The sequence below is a fragment of the Nannospalax galili genome, unplaced genomic scaffold (assembly GCF_000622305.1).
Source record: "Nannospalax galili isolate Female #2095 unplaced genomic scaffold, S.galili_v1.0 scaffold56, whole genome shotgun sequence".
NCBI classification, from domain to species: domain Eukaryota; kingdom Metazoa; phylum Chordata; class Mammalia; order Rodentia; family Spalacidae; genus Nannospalax; species Nannospalax galili.
The window spans coordinates 1,714,196-1,738,434 of record NW_008340065.1 but is presented as its reverse complement, the minus strand read 5'-3'; the positions used below and the strand labels follow the sequence as shown (position 1 = coordinate 1,738,434).

Genomic DNA, 24,239 nt, shown 5'->3' with positions numbered 1-24,239 from the left:
ATTCTGTGATATATGTGGCTTAGCAAGTCAAGTTTGTGTCCCCAGATGTCCCTTGGTGTGAATTCATCCACTAGAGCCTGGTCACTATTCTTGTAGCCTGTGACCAATGATGGAGGTACAGCTAACAGTTTCCTTCTCCATCTACCACTCATTGTTCTGCTCTCTCTTATATAATGAATGATCCCCAAGCCTTGGGAGGAGAAGGTGTGATATAAGTGTCCTGTTTAGGGTCCACGGTCTCTTATTTTTCTGTGTTGATCATTTGTGGGTCTCTGTGTTAATCATAATCTGCTGCAAGAAGAACCTTCTTGGGTGAGAGCTGAGGGATGTACTAATCCATGGATATTACATTAAGTCAGTTGGATATTATGTCTGTGTAGCAGAATGATAGTAGTAGGTTCTCCCATATGGCCTGTGATTCGTCTAGGCACAGGTTCGTGACCCTGATAACAATATCAAGTATGGACTCTTATCATGAAGCCGGCCTTAAATCCAATTAGAAGGTGATTTGTTACAGAATATTTTTGCCACTATTACACCATTGGACTATTTTGCCAAATCATTGCTATTGTAGCTCACAGGGTTCACAGCTGGGTAAGGCTGATCATTACCTTTCTCTGTGAGTAACAAGCATAGCATCTTCTAGTACTATGACAGGTAGCCAGCAAAGCTGTACCTTCAATGTCAGTACCAGTTTGATTTCTCTTTGATTGTTCTGTAACTCAGGTATGTAGTGTCTTCAGCAATAGGGTCTTACAATCACGTTCTGGTGGGTAACCAAGACAGAACTGTCTGAAGTTCTGTGGGATCTCTCTGGTCAACAACTCCAAAAGAGGGAGTCTAATCCTGGCATTGAACTTTTCATTTGCTAGTATCTTAGGGCCATTGAAGCCTGTTATAGGGTGCAGTTGTTTGACTGAGGATGTCCCCATAGGCTCCAAGTATTTGGACATTTTGTCCCCAGCTGGTGGCACTATTTTGGGAGGTTTTAGGAAGCATGGCCTTAATAGAGGAAGTGCATCACTTGGGGCTGGCTTTGAGAGTTCTTAAGTCTTTTGGGATTCCAGTCACTCTTTGCTTCCTGTGCCTGTTTGAAGAAGTGAGTGCTCTTTCTGCTCTGGCCACCTCACCATGCCTTGTGGTCATCTGCCTCCTTTGGCTCTTACAATCTTTCCACACCTTCTTCTGCAATGATCCCTGAGCCTTAGGAGGACATAAAGATCTATTCAGGGTAATCAGTCTGCAGTCTCTTATTCTCTACATGTTGGCCAGTTGTGGTTCTCTGGGTTAATTACCATCTGCTGTATAAGGAAGTTTCTCTGCTGAGAGCTGAGAGATGCATTAATCTATGGGTCTAACAATATGCTACTAGAAATCAGTTTAGTACTATATCTGTCTAGTTTCAGTGCTGTCTAGTTTCAGGCTCCAGGGCCTGATATCAGTGTCAGGTATAGGCTCCATCCTATGAAGACCTTAAATCCAATTAGAAAGTAGCTGGTTACTCCTAGAATATTTGTGTCTATATTACTCAAGTAGGTATATCTTCCAGACCAGTCATAGCTCACAGGACTCACAGCTAGGTAAGGTTCATGCTAAGTTTTCTCTTCAGGTAGCTTGCATAGCACCTCTCAGAACTATGAAAACTACATAGTAGAAATGAGGCTTTGAAGTTAGCATCAGTTTGATTTCTTCTTGTTTGTTCTATAGTTAATATTTGTAGTATCTTTAACAATAGGGTCTTTCCATGAAGTTCTAGTAGGCAACCAAGAGCAGGGGCAATGGTTAGTATTGTTTGAGGGTCTATGGCATGCCTGCTCAACAGATTCAAAAGATGGAGTTCATTCCTGGCATTGGGCTTTTACTTTGAAGCCTATGGTATCCAGTATGGGAACTGTCCCCCTGTTGTAAGGTAATTTATTTTAATCACTTTTTATAATACAAACACACACACACACACACACACACACACACACACACACACAACTTTAAGTAGCTTCTATAGTGGTAGGTTTCCATGGCTTTTTCTAAAGGCCTTTAGTATTAGTTATCCATCTCTGTACTCCTCTGCCCTGCTTCTATTCCCCATTCAATTTAACTCTTCCTACTCTATTCCTTTTTCCCTCTTTATATCATTGCATTCTACCTCCCCTCCCAGGAAGCCTTCCCGATCCCTCTGCCTATAGCTGTCTGTTAGTTTTTGGTCCCTCTGGATCTTCAAATTGAAACATGCATATCAAAGCAAACATCCAGCTATGAGGGAGGACATGCAATGTTTGTTTCTCTGGGTCTAGGTCATATCACTTAGGATGATTTCCTCCAGTTCCATCCATTTACATGCAAATTTCATCATTTCACTTTTTAAAGAACTGAATAATATTCCATTGTGTATAAATTCCACACCTTCATCATCTATCTCATCAGTTTATGACATCTAGATTGTTTCTAATTGCTATTATGAAAATGGCAGCGATGGACATGGATAAACAGGTATTTCTGTAGTAGGGTATAGAGTCCTTTGCGTATAGGCCCAAGACTGGGTTAATCTGGGTTGGCATTTGTGTTCTTTCAGGATTTAAAGGATATGGGTCCAAGCCCTCCTGGCTTTCATAGTCTCCATTGAAAAGTCAGCGGTTGGGCCTGCCTTTATATGTAATTTGTTTTATCTCCCTCACAGCTTTCAATATCTTTTACTTTTTTCTATACATTTAGAGTTTTGACTATTATATGACATGGGGAGTTTCTTTTCTGGTCCTGTCTACTTGGAGTTCTACATGTCGCTTGTACCTTGATAGGTATCTCTTTCCCTAGATTTGGGAAATTTTCTTCTATGATTTTATTAAAAGTATTTTCTGTGCCTTTGACCTGGTTTCCTTCTCCTTCTATGTTTATGATTCATAGGTTTGGTCTTTTTACAGTGACCCAGAGGTCTTGCATATTCATTTCATGGCTTATTTTAGATTTGACATTTTCTTTGATTGAGCAATTCCTTTCTCCAACTTTGTCTTCGAGATTTGATAGTCTCTGTTCCATTTCCTCCAATTCTTTTTTGTCCCTTTTCCCTGAGCTTTTTATTTGAGTGCCTCAGTTCTTGATTTCAAGTTTTATTTCAGTTTGGCTTTTCTTCAGGGATTCTATCTCTTTACTGGATTCTAATTTCATGTTTTGAATTGTTTTGGTTATTTCATTCAACTCTTTGTGTTTTCTCCATCTTCTTTCAGTTTTTATTCTTCTCCTGTGAGTTCCTTGAACATATTTATAGTTGCTGTTTAGAAATAATTGTTGGGGGCTGGAGAGATGGCTCAGTAGTTAAGAACACTGACTGTTGTTGCAGAAGACCTGGGTTTGAATCCCAGCACCCACCTGGCAGCTAACAACTGTCCGTAACTCCAATTCCAGGGGATCCAACAGCCTCTTCTGTCCTCTGTGGGCATTGCAGAACATGGGTGCACTTACCTACATGCAGGCAATATATGCATGCACATAAAAATAATGAATAAAATATACAAAAAAGAAATAATTGTTGGGGCTAGAGTCATGCACTTACCTACATACAGGAAATACACATATGCACATAAAAATAATAAATAAAATATAAGAAAAAGAAATCATTGTTGGGGCTAGAGAGATGGCTCAGTGGTTAAGAGCACTGACTGCTCTTCCAGAGGACTTGGGTTTGATTCCAAGGACCCACATGGTGGCTGACAATTGTACGTAACTCATAATTCCAGTTCCAGGGGATCTGACACCTTCTGACCTCTGCTGGCATTGCATGACAAAGATGCACTTACACACATGCAGGCAATACTCTCATATACATAAAATAAAAATAATAAAATATTAAAAAAACAATCATTGTCAAGTGCATCTCCTGGGTTGTCATTCTCAGGAAATATTACAATGGGGTGCTAGTTTGTAAAGGAAACATACTGTCTTTGTTATTGATTTTTTTTTTCTTTCTTTCTTTTATGAGACTTAGGCATGTGGACTAGTGTCATTGGTAGTGTTTCTTGGTATGGGTAGGTGTTCTTGTCTTGATGAGTAGTTATTTGTATCTTTCTTTGCTGTTTCATCAATTTGTCAGGTTACATCCCAGATAAGAGGTGCTTGGTGTTTAGTCTTTGGATCATTTTGATGTGTGAATTGGGTGTAAGAAGTGGTTTCACTTCAGTGTGGGATAGGTGCAACTTTTGAGTCTGAGATTCCAGGACTAACTCCTTATGGTCCTGAAGTGGCAGAGTATGCTAGATGGTGCTACATGAGCAGATTAGCTGATGGGGTACGTCTGGATATGACTGATATCAGCAGGACTGAAAGTTGAGATGGTGGGGTGTGCAGAGGCCTTGGGATAGGTAACTCACAGGTTCGGCTAGGGGAGCTCTTGGGTCTGGGGCATGCACAGATCCCAACCACAGAAGTAGGCCCTAGATCAGGCTGGGGGAGCTTGCAAGTCTGGGACATTCACAACCTTAAATACTGCTGATTGGAGTGTAGACTAGCCTGTCATTTTTAAACACAACTTGACATAATCTAGTAAACTGAAGATCAAAATATCCTATGGCGCAGAAATTCTATTGTTAGGTATATATCCTCCATAACTTTACACATGGGTCCTGGGAATTAAAAAGAATTTCAGAGCATCAATACTGCAATAACAACAACAATGGGAAAAAAATTTATTCTTGTGTAAAAATTGATAGTGTATTCACACAGTAGGTATCTATTCAACAGTAAAATGAACAAAACCTTCATGAATCAGTAAGGAATTTTAAAATCATAAAGGTTAGCAAAATTGGGGAAATAACTAAAAAAAATCAGTTATGATATGTGTTGGATAGCTTTAGTGTCAACTTGACATACCTGGGTTGAGGGAGCCTCAATTGGGGAATTGCCTCCATTGGACTGGCCTGTGCCATGTCTGTGGGGCATTTTCTTGATTGTTGAGTGATGTGGGAGGGCCCAGCTGACTGTGGGTAGTGCCACTCCTGGGCAGGTGGGCCTGTGTTGGATAAGAGAGCAAGCCAGTAAGCAGGATTCCTCCATGGCTTGTACTCCAGATTCTGCCTCCAGGTTCCTGCCCTGAGTTCCTACCTTGGGCTCCTGGATGAACTGTGACCCAGGATATGTAAGCTAAATAAACCCTTTCCTCCCCAAGTTGGTATTGGTCAGAGTGTTTTGTCACAGCAATGGAGAGACAAACTAAGACACGATATAATGTCTATTAAAATGAAAAAAACAGGGCTAAGGATATGGCTAAAATATTTAAACCACATGTAAATGTGAGGACCCTATTAAAATCTCAAGAACCCACATAAATCCACAAACACATGTCTATAATCCCTGCACCCCCTACAATGAGGTGGGAGAAACAGAAACTCATGTGCCAGCTGGCCTGATATATACAGCAGTGAACAAGAGACTTCCAATCAAGGTGGCGGGCACTGACACTGGTTATCCTCTGACCTCCACATTCATGCCATGGCATGTGCACAACTAAAGTTACACTTACACACACTCAGTTGAAAAAGCCTCAAACTGTGTTTACCTTGGGGTGGAAAAAAGCTCTGCGGTACCCAAAATGGAAACTGATAAATTTAAAATTAAAAAATTAAAAATTAAAAAATTAAAGATGACTTTAATGCACAGACCAGAACTGTCCTGTAGAACCTCCAGCAAAGATGGATATGTTCTCTAACCCCACAGTTCAGCACAGTAGGTAGTAGCTAAACATAGCTGGCACAATGAAAGACCTGAATTTTAACACAGTTAAGTTTAAATAGCCACTATTGATTTGCAGAGGTCTAGACAACAAATCTTACAATGAAAGTCATTTCTAATACTGTGCTTGTGTATTTGGTATCTAACTCAAAAACTTGGTTCAAAGGACTATACTGTTATAATCTTCCTATTTAAATCTGTTTACATATTTTGCCAACAGGTTTTCTCAACAATTTTATCAGTAAATGTGTGCATATACACACACATGTACACACACACACACACACACACACACACACACACACTCCACAATGGGTGAAATAACGGATGCCTGCAATTCCAGCACTTATGAAGCTGAGGCAGGAGATCAAGGCCAATTTGGGCTATCTAGGGCGTTCCAAGTTAGTCTGTGCTATGTAGTGAAAACTTGTCTAAAAATTAAAAACAATCTTAGCTATTTGACTGGGGTAAAATGAAATCTTAAAGTAGTTTTGATTTGTATTTCCTTAATTAAGGATGTTGAAGAGCTTTTAAGTTTTTCTTTTGTTGAGACAGGGTTTCCCTGTAGCCCCAGCTGGTCTGGAATTCATTACACAGACCAGGTTGGCCTCAATCTCATAGAGATCCATCTGCCTTTGCCTTCCAGAGTTCTGGGATTAAAGGTGTGTGCCACCACGCCAGACTTTAAGTTTGTTTGTTTTAGCCATTTTTATTTCTTCACTCTAGAACTCTGCTCAAATCTGTAGCCCACTTTTAAATTGGGTCATATATTTTCTTGATTCTTTGTTTTTTGAGTTCTTTGTATATTCTGGAAATTAATCTTCTAACAGATATATAGCTGACAATTCTCTCTTACTCTGTGGGCTTCCTCTTCACCCAGTTGGTTGTTTCCTTTGCTGTACAGAAGTTTTTAATTGAATAAGATTCCTTTTCTCAATTGTTGACCTTAATTCCTGAGCAAACAAAGTCATATTTAGAAAGTTCTTTCTTATACCTATATCTTGTAGGGTATTGCCTATGTTTTCTTCTAACAGTTTCAGCATTTCAGGTTTCACATTGAGGCCTTTGATCCATTTGGAGCTGATTTTTGTACAGGGTGATATATATGGGGTTAATGTCATTCTTCTATATGTGGAGATCCAGTTTTCCTAGAACCATTTCTTAAAGATACTGTGTTTCCTCCAGTGTGTATTCTTGGCATCTTTGTCAAATATCAGGTGGCTTTAATTGTGTGCACTCATGTTTGGGTCTTTTGTTTTGTTCCATTGATCTGCATATCTGTTTCTGTACCAATACCATGCTGTTTTTATTGCTATAGTTCTTCCAGATGATCCAGCTGTACTACTCCTTGGCATATACCCAAATGACTCATTATCATACTACAGAGATACTTGCTCAGCCATGTTTGTGCTGCTCTTTGCACAATGGCTAGGAAATGGAAACAACCTAAATACCCCTCAATTGATGACCGGATAATGAAAATGTGGTGCATTTAACAACGGAGTTATACTCAGCAGTAAAGAAAAACAATCATGAAATTTGCATGTAAATGGACGGAACTACAAACTGCTATAATAAATGAGGCAAACCAGACTCAGAAAAGCAAACAATGCATGTTCTTTCTTGTTTGTGGATCCTAGCTTCAAATCCTTAGATGTGAGTATATATCCTGATATAACCACAGGAGCCAGGAGAATAGAAAACCACCAGAGAGGAAATGCAGAGAATAAGTGATTGTGATGTGTCCAGCCCTAAGTGACACATCTACAATGCAACCTCCACACCTAAGGCTTAGGGAGCATTGCAGAAAAGAGGTGGAAAGAATATGAGAGTCAGACAGACAAGACATCTGCTGCTAGCTAATGCATTATAGACATAATAGAGAAGCTGCACCAATGGAATCTCCACAGTATGGTACTCTAAAAAGATTTGCATAATGGTAAAACCATTAACATGCCAAGGTGGATGGGGGAAATGTCACAGGCTCCCACCTCAAGATAAGAGCTACAGGCAATCAATGGATACTGAGGGAGGGAGAATCATTTTCCTCCAGGCAGCCCTAAACACATGTATACACAAGCATCACTAAATGTACTCAGTGCATTTATATATAAAAATTGAGAGGGAGTGGGAGACATGGGAGGAGTTGGTGGGGGACAGAGAGGGGTGGAAATAACCCCAAAACAATACATGCAAAATTCTCAAAAATAAAAATAAATAACAAAATAAAGAACCAACCAACCAAACAAAAACCTCAAAACAGAAATATAAGTAAATAAAATTTATTCAGTCAGTAAAATCCATAAACAGGTATGAACTGAGAAAAAGTCCTATATATCTCATTAATGGATATTTGTGAAACAAATTTACTTTTTGTTTAATAATCCCTTATAAAAACTTAGGCAATCCATTTAAGTTGATAAAAAGTGTTAAAAGCTGTATGACACATACACTATACATATATGCATGTGCATATAAAATTGTATAAAAATGTATGATGCACATACTATTTCTCTCTCCTCCCTCCCTCCCAGCCTTTCTTTCTCTCTTCCCTTCCTTCCCCTCCTTCCTTCCTTTCCCCCTCCCTCTCCTTTCTTTCTTTCTTTCTTTCTTTCTTTCTTTCTTTCTTTCTTTTCTTTCTTTCTTTCTTTCTTTCTTTCTTTCTTTCTCTCTCTACCTTTTCTCTTTCTTTCTTTCTTTCTTTTTCTTCTTTCCTTCTTTCTTTCTTTCTTTCTTTCTTTCTTTCTTTCTTTCCTTTCTTTCTCTTTCTTTCTTTCTTTCTTTCTTTCTTTCTTTCTTTCTTTCTTTCTTTCTTTCTTTCTTTCTTTCTTTCTTTCTTTCTTTCTTTCTTTCTTTTCTGTGCATAGCTGAAGGCTATATAACAAGAAACACAGTGCCAGACAGGAGAAATCTCCCTTTGAACTGTTGGTCAGGGCAGCCCAAGAGTCCCCCAAAATAACATAGGTTATTGCCATAGCCCTTGACTGTCTTTCAGAAATTGAAGGTGAGATCCTATTGTTGAAGACAGGACAATCTTTGGACATGAGACATGGAGAAATGGAGCTAGAACTAACCTGGAAGCCTCCTCCTTGAAGACCAACTCTTATGGCATCAGAGGATACTATGTAAGCTACTAAGGCACAAAACCAACCAATGGTCCCACCTGGCTATAAAGCCTAATACCACCACAATTACCAGTGCAGCAAACTATTGCTAATGGTGCAGTGGTGGCACTTTTATCTTGGGAGTAAACAACAGCTATCTAATTGGATTTAAGGCCTGCTCAATGGAAGGAACTTATGTGTAGTACTGTAAAACAGCCAAATACATAAGACTGGAGAGATCATAGATCCTGGTGAAAAATCTATGTCTGTCACATTCAGACAAATGTAATTCCCTACTGTATGCTAAATATTGATCCTTATATTTACAGACAAGTATATCTGTCACCACTTATCAAAGAATCTTCTTTTTGCAACAGATGGAGACTATTACAGAGTTCCACAACTGGTCAGACACAGAGAACAAGTGTCTGTGAGATGCTCACCCCTAAGTGAAATATCTGCAATGCAACCTCTACACCTAAGACTCATGGAACAGTGGAAGAGGGAGCAGAAAGAATATTAATGCATCTCTCAACACTCACCATCAAAGCTTCCTAATGCAAAAGATAGCAATTAACACAGAAAGCTACAATTGGCCAATATGTAGAGAACAAGAGGTTGTAGAGTGCTTGTCCCTAGATAGGACTCCTATATTAACCACTGCTCAGGGCCATTGCAGAAGAGAGGGTGGAAAGATTTTAAGAGCCAGGAGTGGTGGCTGACCACAAGAAGACAGACTTTTAAAGGCAGCTGGGAACTTGCTCATATGAAGTTACAGAATAGAGACAGCATGCACAAGATCCACACTAATTCAAACCACACAAAAATCCAGCATAGAAGTAGGGAAATAAGTAAGAAACCTCAACTTTAGCTGAGGAACTATTGGCAACTGATCACTGCTGGATGAGAAAGATTTGGTTTTCTTTTTTTCCTCCCGATTGTCAGGCTATAACCATTCCGAGTGCTCACTGGCTTCTGAACACTGAGCATAGAAACAGCCACTTGCTCTCTGTCCTGATGCTACAGGCACAGTAGAGCAGCTGTGCCTGTGGTGCTGACAGATACAGGACAGCAGATTTGGTTTTCTTAAAAGGAGTGATAGGTTGACCAGGCTCCAGTGATAGGATGGATTCACAATGAGGGACATTTGGGGACACAAACTTGACTTGATAGGCCTTAATCTATATGACATGCATGAAATCCAGTGGTGGGGGTATGGAGGGGTGTAAATAAGGGAGGGGGTCTAAATATGATCAAGATGCATGAAATGCACAAAAATTCAATAAATTATTTAAAAACTGTATAATAATTTTATACAAAATATGTTTTGGTGTCTAGAGAAGAGATTCCACAACGTTTTCATTTCAGGTTATATGAATGTCCTGTAGTTTTCTTATGGCTCCTCTAGGCTCAAACTCCTAACACTGCAGTAATTTATATCATCCCACCAGATGTCTCTGTGTCTCTCAAATATTTAAATTATTCTGCAGTGCTCCTGGGAGGTAGTTGCAGTGTTCAGGGGTGCATGGGCCCTCAGTTGAGGATCCATGGAACACAGAAAATGAAACAATGGAAATTATGGGAATTCCACAAGTCATTTAACCAGTGGAAAAATATATAGGACATATGTAATAAAGCAGTTTAAAAATTTTACAAAGATTACATCTCATGTGAGGGCAGCTTAGTTGTGAATGTGTCTAGGAATCCACAAATAAATTATGAAGTTTAGATTAAATATCCTACAAAAGAAATGAATGGATATATATAGATACATATTAAGGCATGCAAGAAGAAAATAACCTATTAGGTCTGCAGAATAAGCCCTTTTCAATCTGAAGCTCATCTTCCCACTTTGGAAGTTGCTCATGGTCATACACTGGAGAGGACCATGTTAAGAAAGGAAATCCATTCAAGAAAGATTGAAATAATGAGAGAAGAAGCTGGAGAGAATGAAGAGGGGGAAGAAGGGAGAGTGAGGTAGAGAAAGAAATCTGTGAAGTGGGAAAAAGAATGCATTTAAGAGAATCTTTTTTTTTTTACTATTTGTTTTTAAAAACTACATTAGAAAAAGCATTTCATTACAGCTTTAACATATTCAATAACATACTCCAGAGCAAGAGTACATATCTTTCACAAGTGGCTGTAAGTTTCTAGGTTCACAGTTGAATTAATACAGTTATACAATACTGAACTCAGTATAAGCCCCATAAGACATAAAATTGAATGAGTTTTTAACCTTTAAAAAAGATCTCAATTTCATTTTAAAATACACTGTTTCTTACAGAAAAACTCATTGTGTTTGCTAATAACACACACTGAGATGTTGGCACATGCATCTCTAATCTGTATGTATCTGATTATTGCTAGGCATAATTGGTTGCACTCGGATCCCTGGAACCTGTGTATGTCTATAAAGCCATCAGGTAGATTTCAATGGTAATGTTTATCACCTCTACTAATTAACATAACATAAATTGCCATGCTTCCTCCTCAAATACATTAAAAAAAGTTGTTGATTTGTGTGTGTGTGTGTGTATATCACAAAGAACATCCCAAATCATCTTATTCAACTATACACCCACTTCCCAGATGACACCCTCCCATAGCCTCCCTCCCCCCCACTAGAGCCCTTATACTGTGATATCCCTGCTACTGTCTGCTGTGTTGTTGGCATCCCCCGCCATTCCCCACTACTTGTCATCTGGTGAATCTCGTCAGCCTATCTGGAGGTCTTTGATTTAGGAAGGTCAGCTGTTACTCATCTAGCAGCAATCAGTTGTCAATATTCGCATTTAAGACAATCTTAAAGAGGGTTTTAAAAGACAAAAGCCATGGCTGGAGAGATGGCTCAGCAGTTAAGAATACTGACTATTCTTGCAGAAGACCTGGGTTTGAATCCCAGCACCCACATGGCAGCTAACAACTGTCTGTAACTGCAGTTCCAGGGGATCTGACCGCCTCTGCTGTCCTCCGTGGGCATTGCATGACACGGGTGCACTTACTTACATGCAGGCATAACACTCATACACATAAAATAAAAATAATAAATAAAATGCTAAAAAAGACAAAAAGCCTAATATGATTATTCTGCTAAATAGATATAGTATTAAAGTGACACCTAGTTACTTGTTATAACCATAGATTAATGCATTTCTCAACTCTCAGCAGAGAAGCTTCCTCATGCAATAGAGGGCAGTTAACACAAAGACCCACAACTGGTCAACATGCAGAGAACACGAGACTGCATCATGCATATCCCTGAATAGGACACCTATATCAAACCTCTGCCTCCCAATGCTCAGGGATCACTGTGGATGTGGGGACAGAAAGACTATAAGAGCCAAAGGTAGTGGGTGACCACAAGAGGAAACTGTTTTCTAGACAGCTTGGAAGTTACGCCTATGAACACAGAGCAATGGTGACAGCACGCACAAGTACCAGGTTAAGTTCAAGCCAGACAAAATCCCAGCACGGATCTGGGGAAAGGTAGAAACCTCCATCCTACTTGAAGAACTATTGGAAACTGATGGTTGCTGGAGTGTGTGTGTGTGGGGGGGGGTGGAGTCAGTCTCATTTAAGGGTGAAACTCTTGGTAGGTTGACCAGGCTCCAGAGCATGAACCCTCACTGAAGGGGGAGAACAAATTTGACTCTGTAGGCATATATATATTTATTAGAGCACATGAAATTAGTTGGGGGTAGTAAGGGGGTGCAGAGAGGGAAGGGGATCTAAATATAATAAAAATATATGAAATTTGCAAAAATTCAGTAAAGAAGATGAATATCAATAGATTATAAGCTTCTTTAAATATAAAATGTAGATAATTATATTTTACCTGTTATGAATATAATTTCTTTGTCCTTGATATTTTCTACAATTCCCTTATCAATTTAAATTAATCTACAGGTAAGCAGAGAAGTTCCTCAAGAACAGCAGGTCTCAGGAGGATGAACTCATAACAAAGGGAAATGTCTTGAGCTAAGCATATGCACATGTCTATCTTGAAGAAAATATCAGGACAGTTTATTTACCACTGAACCCAGGACTTTTTTGTAAATATGATATAATGTGATTAGAGTAGATGCCCTGGTTTATCACTGTTCTGCATTGTGATGATACTTCATTATAAAGGACAGCTCTCCTGTGTCCTGGATAGCTTTAGTTGTCAACTTGACACACTTGGTTAGAGGGAAGCTCAATCGAGGAACTATCTCCATTGAATTGGCCTGTGGGGCAATTTCTTGATTGTTGAGTGATGTGGGAGGACCCAGTCTGCTCTGGATGGTGCCACGGCTGGGCAGGTGGTCCTGTATTGTATAAGAGAACAAGCTTGAGCATGGGCCAGGGGAGCAAGTCAGAAAGTAGCACTCCTCCATGGTCTGTGTTCCAGGTTCCTGCCTTGAGTTCCTGCCCTGGCTTCCTTTGATGGTGAACTGTGCTGTAAGCCAAATAAACCCTTTCCTCCCTGGGCTGGTTTTGGTCAGTGATTTTATCACAGCAACTGAAAGCTAACTAGAACAGAAACTGGTACCAGGATCATGGGGTGTTGATGTGACAGACCTGACCAAATATGTCTGGGAGGATTGTGGAAGTCTGGGGGACTTTGGATTGGAAAACTGCTTGGAGCTCAGTGAGCTCTTCTGTAAGAACTTCGAAGATAATGCTGTAAGAGGTGTAGACGATGGCAGCCTGGCTTGTGAAGCTTCTATCTGTTTGTGTTGAATTAAGAATTTTCGAAAGTGAAACCTTTTTGTGCTTTACTGGGACAATTGATGCTGCTTAGCTAGGGCTGAAAATGAGCTTTGAGCAACAAGAGACTGACATCACTGAGGTGAAATCTTCTGAGAAGTATTTCCTTAAGGTCAGCACACAGAAGCTATGGTCCAGAGGGGACCTGGCAGCAGGACTTGGTAATGTGTAAGAGTCTCCTGTTTGGTACTGGTTTTGAAAGCATGAAGGGATCCTGGAGAGCAGCTGGGGCTTGGCACTGGGAGAGTCCAGGCAAGGCCATTGGTGAGGTGCAGCTTCAGGTGCAGTGAAGACCCCCAGGATTGAAGGGGTCATGGAAAGAATCTGAGGCTTTGCACCCTGAGAGGCCAGAAGAGTCCATTGGTTGAGGGTACAGCCTCAGTTTCAATAGAGACCCCAGGATATCAGTGATACCAGGACCATGGGAAGTGGCAGGTGTGGAGTCTACAAGACAACTGTGCGTTCTGTGGATGGCAGAGTCAGAGAAGTGGAGGTGCCCAAATCCTCTGAATCCTGGAAGATTGTGAGTGAATCCAGATGTCCAGCCTTGAGCTACTTTGCTGGACTTTGGTTTTGTTTAAGTGTGCCTGATCCTTCCATTTTGAAATAAAAGTATACTTAACTTGTTCTGGATTTTACAGGAACCCACAGTTAAAAGGCTTTTAAGAGACTGAACTTTTAAAGTGTTCGGATTTTTTAAGGACTGCGTAGCTTTTAAAGATGTACTGTTTTATGTTGTGTTAGTAATATTAACATCATCTCTTTGGGACAAGGAATGGAAAGGTTGTGGGTTATTAGCAGTGTGTTTGTGTGTCAAGTTGACAAGGGGTTAATTGTGCTGGATAGCTGTAGCTGTCAACTTGACAGACCTGGTTAGGGGGAACCTCAACTGAGGAATTTTCTCCATTGGACTGGCCTGTGGCCATGTCTGTGGGGCAATTTCTTGGTTGTTGAGTAATGTGGGAGGGCCCAGCCCACTGTGGGCTGTGGTCCTGTGTTGTATAAGAAAGTAGGCTGAGCATGGACCAGGAGAGCAAGCCAGTGAGCAGCATACTTCTGTGATCTGCGCTTCAGATTCCCTGAATTCCTGCCTTGGCTTCCCTTGATGATGGACTGTGCTGTAAGCCAAATAAACCCTTTCCTTCCCAAGTTGGTTTTGGTCAGTGTTTTTATCACAGCAATAGAAAGTAAAACATCTGGTATCAGCAAGGACTGAGAGGGCAGAAGTTTGCATCTTTAAAGTAAGGCCTATGTTCAAACGATTTTCTTTCTAGTCACAGTATATAACTAGACAGAATAAGTGTTCTTTCAAACTACTTCTTTGTCTAAACTCAATATATTTTTAGACTCTGTCTTCTGGAAATGTGGACAATTAGCTCAGCTTTTAGTTTCACTGACTTGTGGAACTAAAGATCCTGTCTAGGGGAATCCTGAACAATCCTTCAATGTCATACAAGGCAAATTCTGGCAGTTTTCATTTGGTGAAACACTGCCCACATCTTCAGCTTAACAGTAGAGTGGAGGTCCACTTTTACAGAACATTAGAGGCCAAATTCATGGCCCTATGGATTACATAATTTGGAGACTAGATAATTTCTTACATCTGATGTGTCCATCACTAGTTCATTTCCTGTAACTCCGGGCATTTCAAAGGCTGTTACTTTATTCTTTACTCTTTGATGCATCCCTTCTGAAGGTTCTAGATGGATGTTACCTCTTCAGATATCACAAGGTTTAGTCACTATGTCCAATCCACAACTAAATTCTTTCTCCTCTTTTTGTCTTTCTGGTTCTGTATCTTCTATGGTCCATAGAACATTTTGGTTTAAATACCACAACTACTGAAAAATGAGTCTACCCCACATGGCTATCTTCACTTATTTTCCCTTAAGTATCAATAACACCCTGAGCATTTCTAGGCTAATTACCTTGGTGTCATTTTTCTTTTTTCTTTTCTTTTTTTGGTCTTTTTGCGACAGGGTCTCCCTGTAGCCCCAGCTGCCCTGGAACTCACTATGTAGACCAGGGTGGCCTTGAACTCAGAGATCTGCCTGCCTCTACCTCCCAAGTGCTGGGACTACAGACATACGCCACCATGCCTGGACATTTTTCTTTTTTACTCTGATTACAAATTCTGCTAATCCTCTCTTGGCAATAATTTTTATTCATTTTCATCAACACCATGGCCTCACCATATCCCTTCTTCATTCTTAAATCTTCTACTTCCCAGCCCTCTGCTCTTAATTATCTCATGTGTGGATGATTGTAATGGCTTGCTAGGAATTCTTATCATTTGATTTTTTTCCCCACACCAACCAAATTTTGAGACTATTTGTACAACATTAATTATTCTTTAGTTCAAGTACCTACAGTGGCTGCCTATAAATAAGTTCATTATTCAGTACTTCATCATTGAAACTGCTATTCTATTAGTTACAATTTTACTTCCATAATGATAGTCTACTTAGGGCTGGAGATGGCTCCACAGTTAAGAGTACTTACTGCTATTGCAGAAGACCCAGTTCGATTTCCAGCACACATAACAGTAGGCTCACAACCACCTGTAATTCTAGCTCCAGGAGATCCAACACCCTATTCTGGCCTCCATCAGTTCCTGCACTCACATGCACAAACCCACACAGAAACACACACGTAAATAAAAATCAACTTCAATCACTGTACTACATTTGCTATCCTCAAGCTTGACTTTTCCCTTAGGTCTACCATAGGTGTAACATTGCATAATCGGGGTGGGGAAATCACTAAGAGGCCAGAGGTGAAGCTTCTGCTGCTGATTACTTGTTCTGCAATTGGACAAAGGAAACTCAAGAGTGTTTATTGTTGTTTGGGTTTGGTAGCCCCACAGTTAACTTTATGCTACTGAGCTCTTTCATCTTTAGAAGTTCATAGTCTTCACCCTCTTCAAAATGCCTCTCTGCATTTACCTTCAAGGTTCATTCTTTGATTGACTGCACATGGATAAAACAAAATCTCTGCTTAAAGTCTGTATGTTTTCTTCAGAATTTTTGGGTATGGAGTTGTTCATATACTCTTACTTTATAACATTTCCACTGCATATATGATTGTTATATGTACATGCACACACCTCTTATCATTAGCATAGGACACAAAATAATGGCATATTCATTTCATAAATTAAATATCACTATGCCTTTTTTTCTTTCCAAGATGTTTGTTCTGCTGATAAATCTAAGATATCTAGAGATGCTTATTCAGACTTGCAGGCCAATTCTAGTGACCAGTCAACCGGGGTGTTAAATTCCTTTCAGCTGTTACTAATGTCCCTGCCACAAGACAAGCTTACTAAAGCAAAGCCCAGCAGTCCCAGCAGGCTTTGTTGCCACTGTAACAATACTATGGTGCCATATTTCTTGTTTGTTGCTAAATAAGCCATGATAAAGTAGACATGGTTCTCTTCTGAAAATCTGACTACTCTACCCAGTCTCTGCCTATTCAGATGAGTCTGGGAGTCCACCCCATGTATGGAAGTTACTTGCCCATCTTGCTTCTTATAATGAGTGCACAGCTATGCACCAATGAACTAGGCTCAGATTTTTTAGTCTAAACACAGATATGAAAATATTTTCTTTCTCGTCTGGAGTCCGCTACCATGATGATTAAGACTTGCTCTCCTTTCTTGTGATGTACAAATATCTGCTCAAAGGGAAAATATTCCCCCTTGATTTAAAAATACCTTCTCTCATTTTCTGATGCAGGATACATTGCAATGCTGGGAATTTTTCAAGGGAAAATCTGGTATTACTACATAACCCAGTTAGTGTCAGGGACTAAAAAATCCATTCCTTCTTTTTTTCTTTTCTACAGTGCACCCAGTTGCTTACAATGTAGACACATTGCTGTTCAGTTAACTAAGTCCCTAAACTCAATATCCTTTGCTCATGTTCAGGAATAGAGCTTGAACAACAAAATGTTTGCTTTGTAACCTCTTACTAGTTCTGACTAATTAGGCTCATCCAGGAATATGCTTGAGAAAACTGGGAGATAATAAAAAAGGAATGTTCCAAAATAACAACAAAAATGATTTCTTGTAAATTTTTAACTACGAAATTAACCTTCAAATTGCATAAATCATTTACTTGCTTGAAGACTGGCTTGAACTCTCTTAGACAAATACAGCTTCCTCTGTAATGGTAGTCTCTGAGGGTAAAAATTTGAAGTGTCACTATTAATAAATCTATTCCAATTGTCTTAACATTGAAAGTCTTGACTATATTGTCCCATCATTCTTTGCCATATTTGCCTGCTATATATAATAGAACTAGAGATCCTTTTTTCTCATTGAACATATTCTTGGGCTGAGGATTTAGATCAGTTGGTAGAGTACTTGCCTAGCATACATAAAGCTGATCTCTGAGCATTGCATAAATTAGGTATGCTGCTGCACACCAATAATTCCAGCCCCTAGGAGGTGGGCGGCAGAGGATCAGAAGTGCGGTGCCATCCTTGGTTACATAGTGAGTTTGAGGCCAGCCTGGGTTACATAATAAGTTCAAGGCCAGCCTGGGCTAGATAGCAAAACTCTATTACAAAAACAAAAAAAGAGCATTCTTTGTTCTTCAAGTTAAAAAATAAAAATACGTAAGGGCTGCACTTCAAGTAAGAGTGTAGTTGCTTGTACTTGGTTCAGACACTAGAGATCAATGTAAAGCGGGCAGAAGCTAGAAGGAAACAGACACTTGAAAGATGAGAATTGCACTGAGGCTGCACTTATGGGGCTTTAGCAATATTAAATTTTTAGTTAGCATACAAATTAATGGGCTTCATTGAGACTTTTCACATGTAAATCATTACACTGTATCTTTATTCAGTCCTCATCTTTTTGGCTTGCTGGTCCTCTTCCTCCCACCATGCTGTATATGCTCTCTTTCCTTTTCTTGTTCCCTCCTGCTCGCCTGCTTTAGATCTATTTTCCCTCTCTCACAGTCCCTTTCTATCTTTTTTTTGGGGGGGGTGTACATGCTGGTCTGCATACTGGTGTAATTTTGGTAAATGGTCATATCGTCAAACTACTCTCTTAATATTTAGGTTTATATCCATAGATTTGTGCTGCTCTCAACCCAGAGAAACTTTTTTCCCCCTTTTTTTGCAGCAGGTAATGGTTCATGCAGAGACTTGTAAGAGGTTAAGAATCAGTGGTTGTGAGTGTTTACCCATAGACAGACAATCTTTATCAACCTTTCCTCACCCAATGCTCAAGGAACATCATGAAAAATGGGGCAGAAAGAATGCTAAGAGTTGGCAGATGGGGAGGAGTGCTGTGAAGTTATGGACATGACATGGTTGTCACACACATCAGCTCACAGTAGCTGTCATTACTTGCACAATTTCAAGCAGGTAAAAATTCCAGACTGAGCAGGAACCCTGCCTCCCCCCTCCCCTGCGAGGTCCTTCCCTTGATGGAGGAACTATTGGCAGTTGATGGTTGCTGAAGGAGAGCCTTTCTCCTTTGGGGACATGGATACTGGTAGTTTGCCCATGACCCAGTAGATGGCCCCACACCTATGGGCAACATTAACTGGACTCAGGGGAATAATAATAATAGAATACATGAAGTTTAGGGGGAGACAGGTCAGTAGTGGTGGGTGTATGGGGGATTGGAAGGAAGCAGTATGTGGTCATACATGTAGGATATTTTCAAAGAATAAAAATATCATTTTTAAAAAGAAAAAAGTGGTCAAACTTTTCCTAAACTGTTGAAAACCAAACTTGAGAACCCCCAAATATTAGAGAACCCAAGATAACTGAAGAAAACTCCACCTGGAGAATCTTCAAGAAGAGGAAATGAACTCTCATTAAAGAAGGAAACAATGATACAGAGGACTACCAATTTCTCCTCAGAAACTATGGGAAGGTGGGAAATAATGGAATATTCATTAACTGTCAAGGGAAGCAGAAACTACCAAATTTGTATTCTATATTCAGGAAAAAATATCTTAAAAACTAGATAGAAATATATTTTCAGTAAAATGAAAATTGAGAGAGCTCATTGTCAGCAGTTATACTACAGAAATATATAGGAAATCATTCAGGCTGAGGAGACTTGATTGGAAATATATAAAGGCAGAGTGAAGGAAAGGTTGAAATGGTAACTCTGTCAAATATAAAGGACCATTTTATCTTTTCTTAATATCTTCAAGGAATATGATAATTTAATAGAAATACAATAATACTGAGTTTCAGAGCTAACATATATAATATAGATTAAAAGAATACATCAAAGTGGACAAGATAGCAAATGGCTTCATAGAGACTGAATACACTTACCACACTTCACTCTAAACCATACACTTCAACAGTTTTAATTGTACTCACATTACAGTTCATCTAAGACAATTTTATAAACAGAGATGGTTAATATAGAACTAGAAATTGTTCAGGATGCCACAATGTGAACATGTGCCTCAATTCACTTTCTTAAATCTTCCTCCAATTTAGCCTGTAAATCTGAATACATTAAGTCTGCTTCAACAAAGTCTCTTAAAAAGTTATACTAACAAATTCAGGAATTTAGAATTATAACAATGTTAATACGAAAACAGATCAAAGGATAGAATGACAGAACTTTCTGTGATAAGGGCCAGTACCATGAAGGCTAGCCAGTAGAGAGGAGTTCTGAAGTCAGCACCAGCTTGAGTCCTCCTTGCCTGAGTCCTTGAGAGTTGGGAGTCCAGGGGAAAGCCACCATTCCTGGCTTGAGTGCCTAACTTATTCAAGTGCCAGTAACACTGAAGAACTAGTATCTTATATTTGAAGAAAAATGTGTTTTGTTCTTACTATTTGAATCTGCATTAACTAATCTGATGGAATTTGGAGTAGGGACTTTGACACCGTAAGTCTATTTGAATGAAAAATGTAGGTGCATATATAGACACCATCTGAGCGACACTCTATTTCAAATAGAAACAAACACAATATATGTTCCTTTGGGATTATGGTATTTGAAAAATGTAGTTTTCGTGTATTTCATATGGAACATCTTAATCAACATTATACCCCCTTCTCCACTGGCACCCACCCATGAACTCCCCCACTGGATTTCATCCATTCTGTCATTTGTGTTAAGGTCTATCATGTCAAGTTAGTGTCCCCTGACATCTCTCAGTGCAAGTTCATCCACTGAGGTCTAGTCAGCCTAGAGTCCGCCCCCCCCCCTGCTTTTAACATCAGCTCTTCCTCCCCCAGAAGTAATCACCTGCCAATAATTCTTCGACTAAGATTGGGACTTGCTGTCCATTTCCACAGTTCTGTGCTGGGTTTTTGTCTGCTTGAGTTTGCATGGATCTTATGCATGCTGATACCACTGCTGTAGGTTCAAATAAGGGTCTTAGGAGCCATAGGACTCTATTTCCATATGGTCATACATTGCCTCCCTGGCTCTTACAATCTTTCTGTCCCCTCTTCCACAATGGTCCCTGAGCCCTGGTTGGGTGCATTTTAATACAGGATTCCTGCCCAAGGACCCACACTCTGTAGACCCTTGTTTTCTGTTTTAGTCATTTGTGATCTTTTGTGTTCCTGGCTCTTTGCTGCATGAGGGAGCTGCATTGATGAGAACTGAAAGATGCATTAGTGTTCTCTGCATCCCTTGTTCTATGTTCCATAAACCTTAAGCATAGAGGGTGCATCATCGATGTGTCACTTAAGACTTCACAATCTCTGAGTATAACCAGTTGTGGAACTCTGTAATTATCTCTGTATTTTTTGAAAAAGAAGCTTCTTTGATGGGTGATGACTAGGACTTCTCTGTAAATTTAAGGATCCGTATTTTGCACATAGTAAGAAATTACATTTGTCTAGGGATGTGACAGCCTTAGGGTTTTCTCTAAGGTCTATGACCTCTTCAGCTATGTGGATTTGGTACCACACATGAGTTTTCTCCCACTGAGTTTTAAGTTCCATTATGTAGCTGCTGATTACCCCCTAGATAAAAGTGCCACTACTATACCAATGTCCTTTGCTGTACTGGTCATTGATGTGCTTATTAGGCCTTGAAGCTGGGGTTGGACCATTGACTGATGTTCTCCTTTACCAGCTTCCACAGTGCTCTCAAAGCTATAAGCTAGCCTTCAGAGAGGTGGCTTCCAGGTCAGTTCCAGCTCCATTGTTCTAAATCCTGTATCCAAACTATGTCTGATCTTCAGCAATAGGGTCTTACCTTCAACTTCTGGGAGGCAATCAAGGGCTGTGCCAGTAGCCTATGTAATTTTGGGAGGTTCTTGGACTATCCTGGCCAACAACTCAAAGGAAGGTTTTTCCTTTCTGGCAGTGTTTCTTGTTAGGTAGCCTTCAGCTATACACAGGGTCCTATGTAGAGATACTGTATGTATAATCTGTCAGTAGGTTCTTGTACTAATATAATTCCTTCTGCTTTTTTAATAATATCTAGGCATTATTATCTCTCCTCTCTCTCTCCCTGTCCAACCCTCCCTCCATGCCCTCCCCATTTAAAGTATTCCCATTTTCCCCATTTCTCCCTTGATAATTGCTGTCTCCTATGGTCATGGTCCCATCTCTCTTGAGCTCCTTCTTCCCCTTTATCCCCATAGTTCTTTGTACAATCCTCCCTCTCCCCCTTCCATTTAAATACCCCATTTTACACATTTCGCTATTAGTAACATCTGTCTCCTACTGTTCTTCTCTCTCGGGTTCCTTCTTTGCCTTTACCTCCCTGGCTACTTTACATTTTCCTGGTCCTGCAGTTATCTCACAATATATATTCACATATAAGGCTTTGGTGCTAGGATCCACAAATGAGGGACAACACACGTTGTTTGTTCTTTTTGAGTCTGTGTTACTTTACTTAGTATAACAGTTTCTAGTTGCAGCTATTTATCTGCAAATTTCATTATTTCATCTTTCTTTACTGCTGAGTTAAGGAACCCTTAGGTTGCTTCCATTTCTTAGATACTGTGAAAAGAACAGCAACAAACATGGCTGAGCAAATATCTCTGCAATAGAATGGGTATATGCCAAGGGGTGGTATAACTGGGTCATATGGTAGGTTCATTTTTAGCTTTTTAAGCATTCTCCACACTACTTTCCATAGGGGTTGCATGAGTTTGCAATCTCACCAGCAGCGAATGAGTGTTCCCTTTTCTCCACATCCTTACCAGTATTTGGTATACTTTGTTCTCTTGGTGTTAGCCAGTCTCACTGAGGTAAGATGAAATCTTAAGGTGGTTTTAATTTGCATTTCCCTAACTACTAATGATGTTGAACACTTTAAAAGATATTTCTTAGCCATCTTTATTTCTTCTTTTGAGAACTCTCTGTTCAGATCTTTAGCTCATCTTTTAACTGAGTCATTTGTTATCCTGATTCTTTGTTTTTTGAGTTCTTTATATATTCTGGATGTTAAACCTCTGTCAGATGTGTCACAGTGAAGATTTTCTCCTACTCTGTGGGTTTTCTCTTCAGTTTCTTGGTTGTTTCTTCTGCTGTACTGAAGCTTTTTAGTTTAATGAGGTCCCTTTGTTGATTGTTTACCTTAATTGCTGAGCAACTAAAGTCCTTTCTTGTAGGGTACTGCCAATGTTTTCTTCTAATAGTTTCAGAGTTTCAGGTTTCACATTAAGGTCTTTGATCCATTTGGAGTTGACTTTTGGGCATGGTGAAAGTTAAGAGTCTGGTTTCATTCTTCTGTGGGTTGAGATCCAGTTTTTTCCAGCACCATTTATTGAAGATGATGTCTTTCCTTCATTGTGTTCTTGGCATCTTTGTCAAATATCAGGTGGCTGAAATTGCATGTACTCATTTTTGGGTCTTCAATTATGTTCCATTGATCTATCTGTTTATTTTTGTGCCAGTATCATGCCGTTTTTATGACTATAGCTCTGTAATATAGTTTGAGATCTGGTGTAGTAAGTTCCTTCCCCAACCCTCCCCCAGGACTGCTCTTTGTGCTCAGGGTTGCTTTGACTATCTGGGATCTTTTGTACTTTCATATGAATTTTAGGATTTTTTTTTCCTATTTCTGTGACATATGTCATGCAGATTTTGACTGGGATAGCACTGAATGTATATATTTCTTTTGGTAGGATGGTCATTTTCACATTATTAATTCTTCCAATCCATGAGCATGGGAGGTCCTTCCATCTTCTGTCATCTTCCTCAATCTCTTTAAGATTTAAAATTTTCATTGTAGAGATATCTTTGATGTGACCTGTTTTTCTTTTGCAGCTTTTAGTATTCTCTTTGTTCTGTACATTTAGTGTTTTTACTACGATATGCTGTGAGGAGTTTCTTTTCTGGTTCTGTCTATTCGGTGTTCTATGTGCTTCCTGTATGTGTATGGACATGTCTTTTCTTAATTTGGGGAAATTCTCTTCTACAATCCTTCTTAAGATCTGGTCAATACCATTAATCTGAAATTCTTTTCCTTCCTCTATGCTATGATGCATAAATTTGGTCAATTCATGGTATCCCACATTTCCTACATATTCCATTCCTGTTTTTTTTTTTTTAATTCATAATCTTTGCTTGAGTGGTCCAATTCTTGAACTTTATTTTCCAGGTTTGATATTCTGTTTTCCATTTCTTTCATTCTATTGGTGAAGACTTCTCCTGTTGTTTAAAATTGGCTTGAGTTTTTTACTTCCTTCTTCATTTCAGCCCGAGTTTTCTTCAATA

At 39.5% G+C, this 24,239-nt stretch overlaps 1 non-coding gene across 1 annotated transcript; it reads right to left on the bottom strand.

Moving 5' to 3' along the window:
- Positions 1 to 9,755: 9,755 nt before the first annotated feature.
- On the bottom strand, positions 9,756 to 9,892 carry LOC115070671. Its single transcript, XR_003849823.1, has one exon. It is a non-coding gene; the product is annotated as a small nucleolar RNA SNORA43 (small nucleolar RNA).
- Positions 9,893 to 24,239: the final 14,347 nt, after the last annotated feature.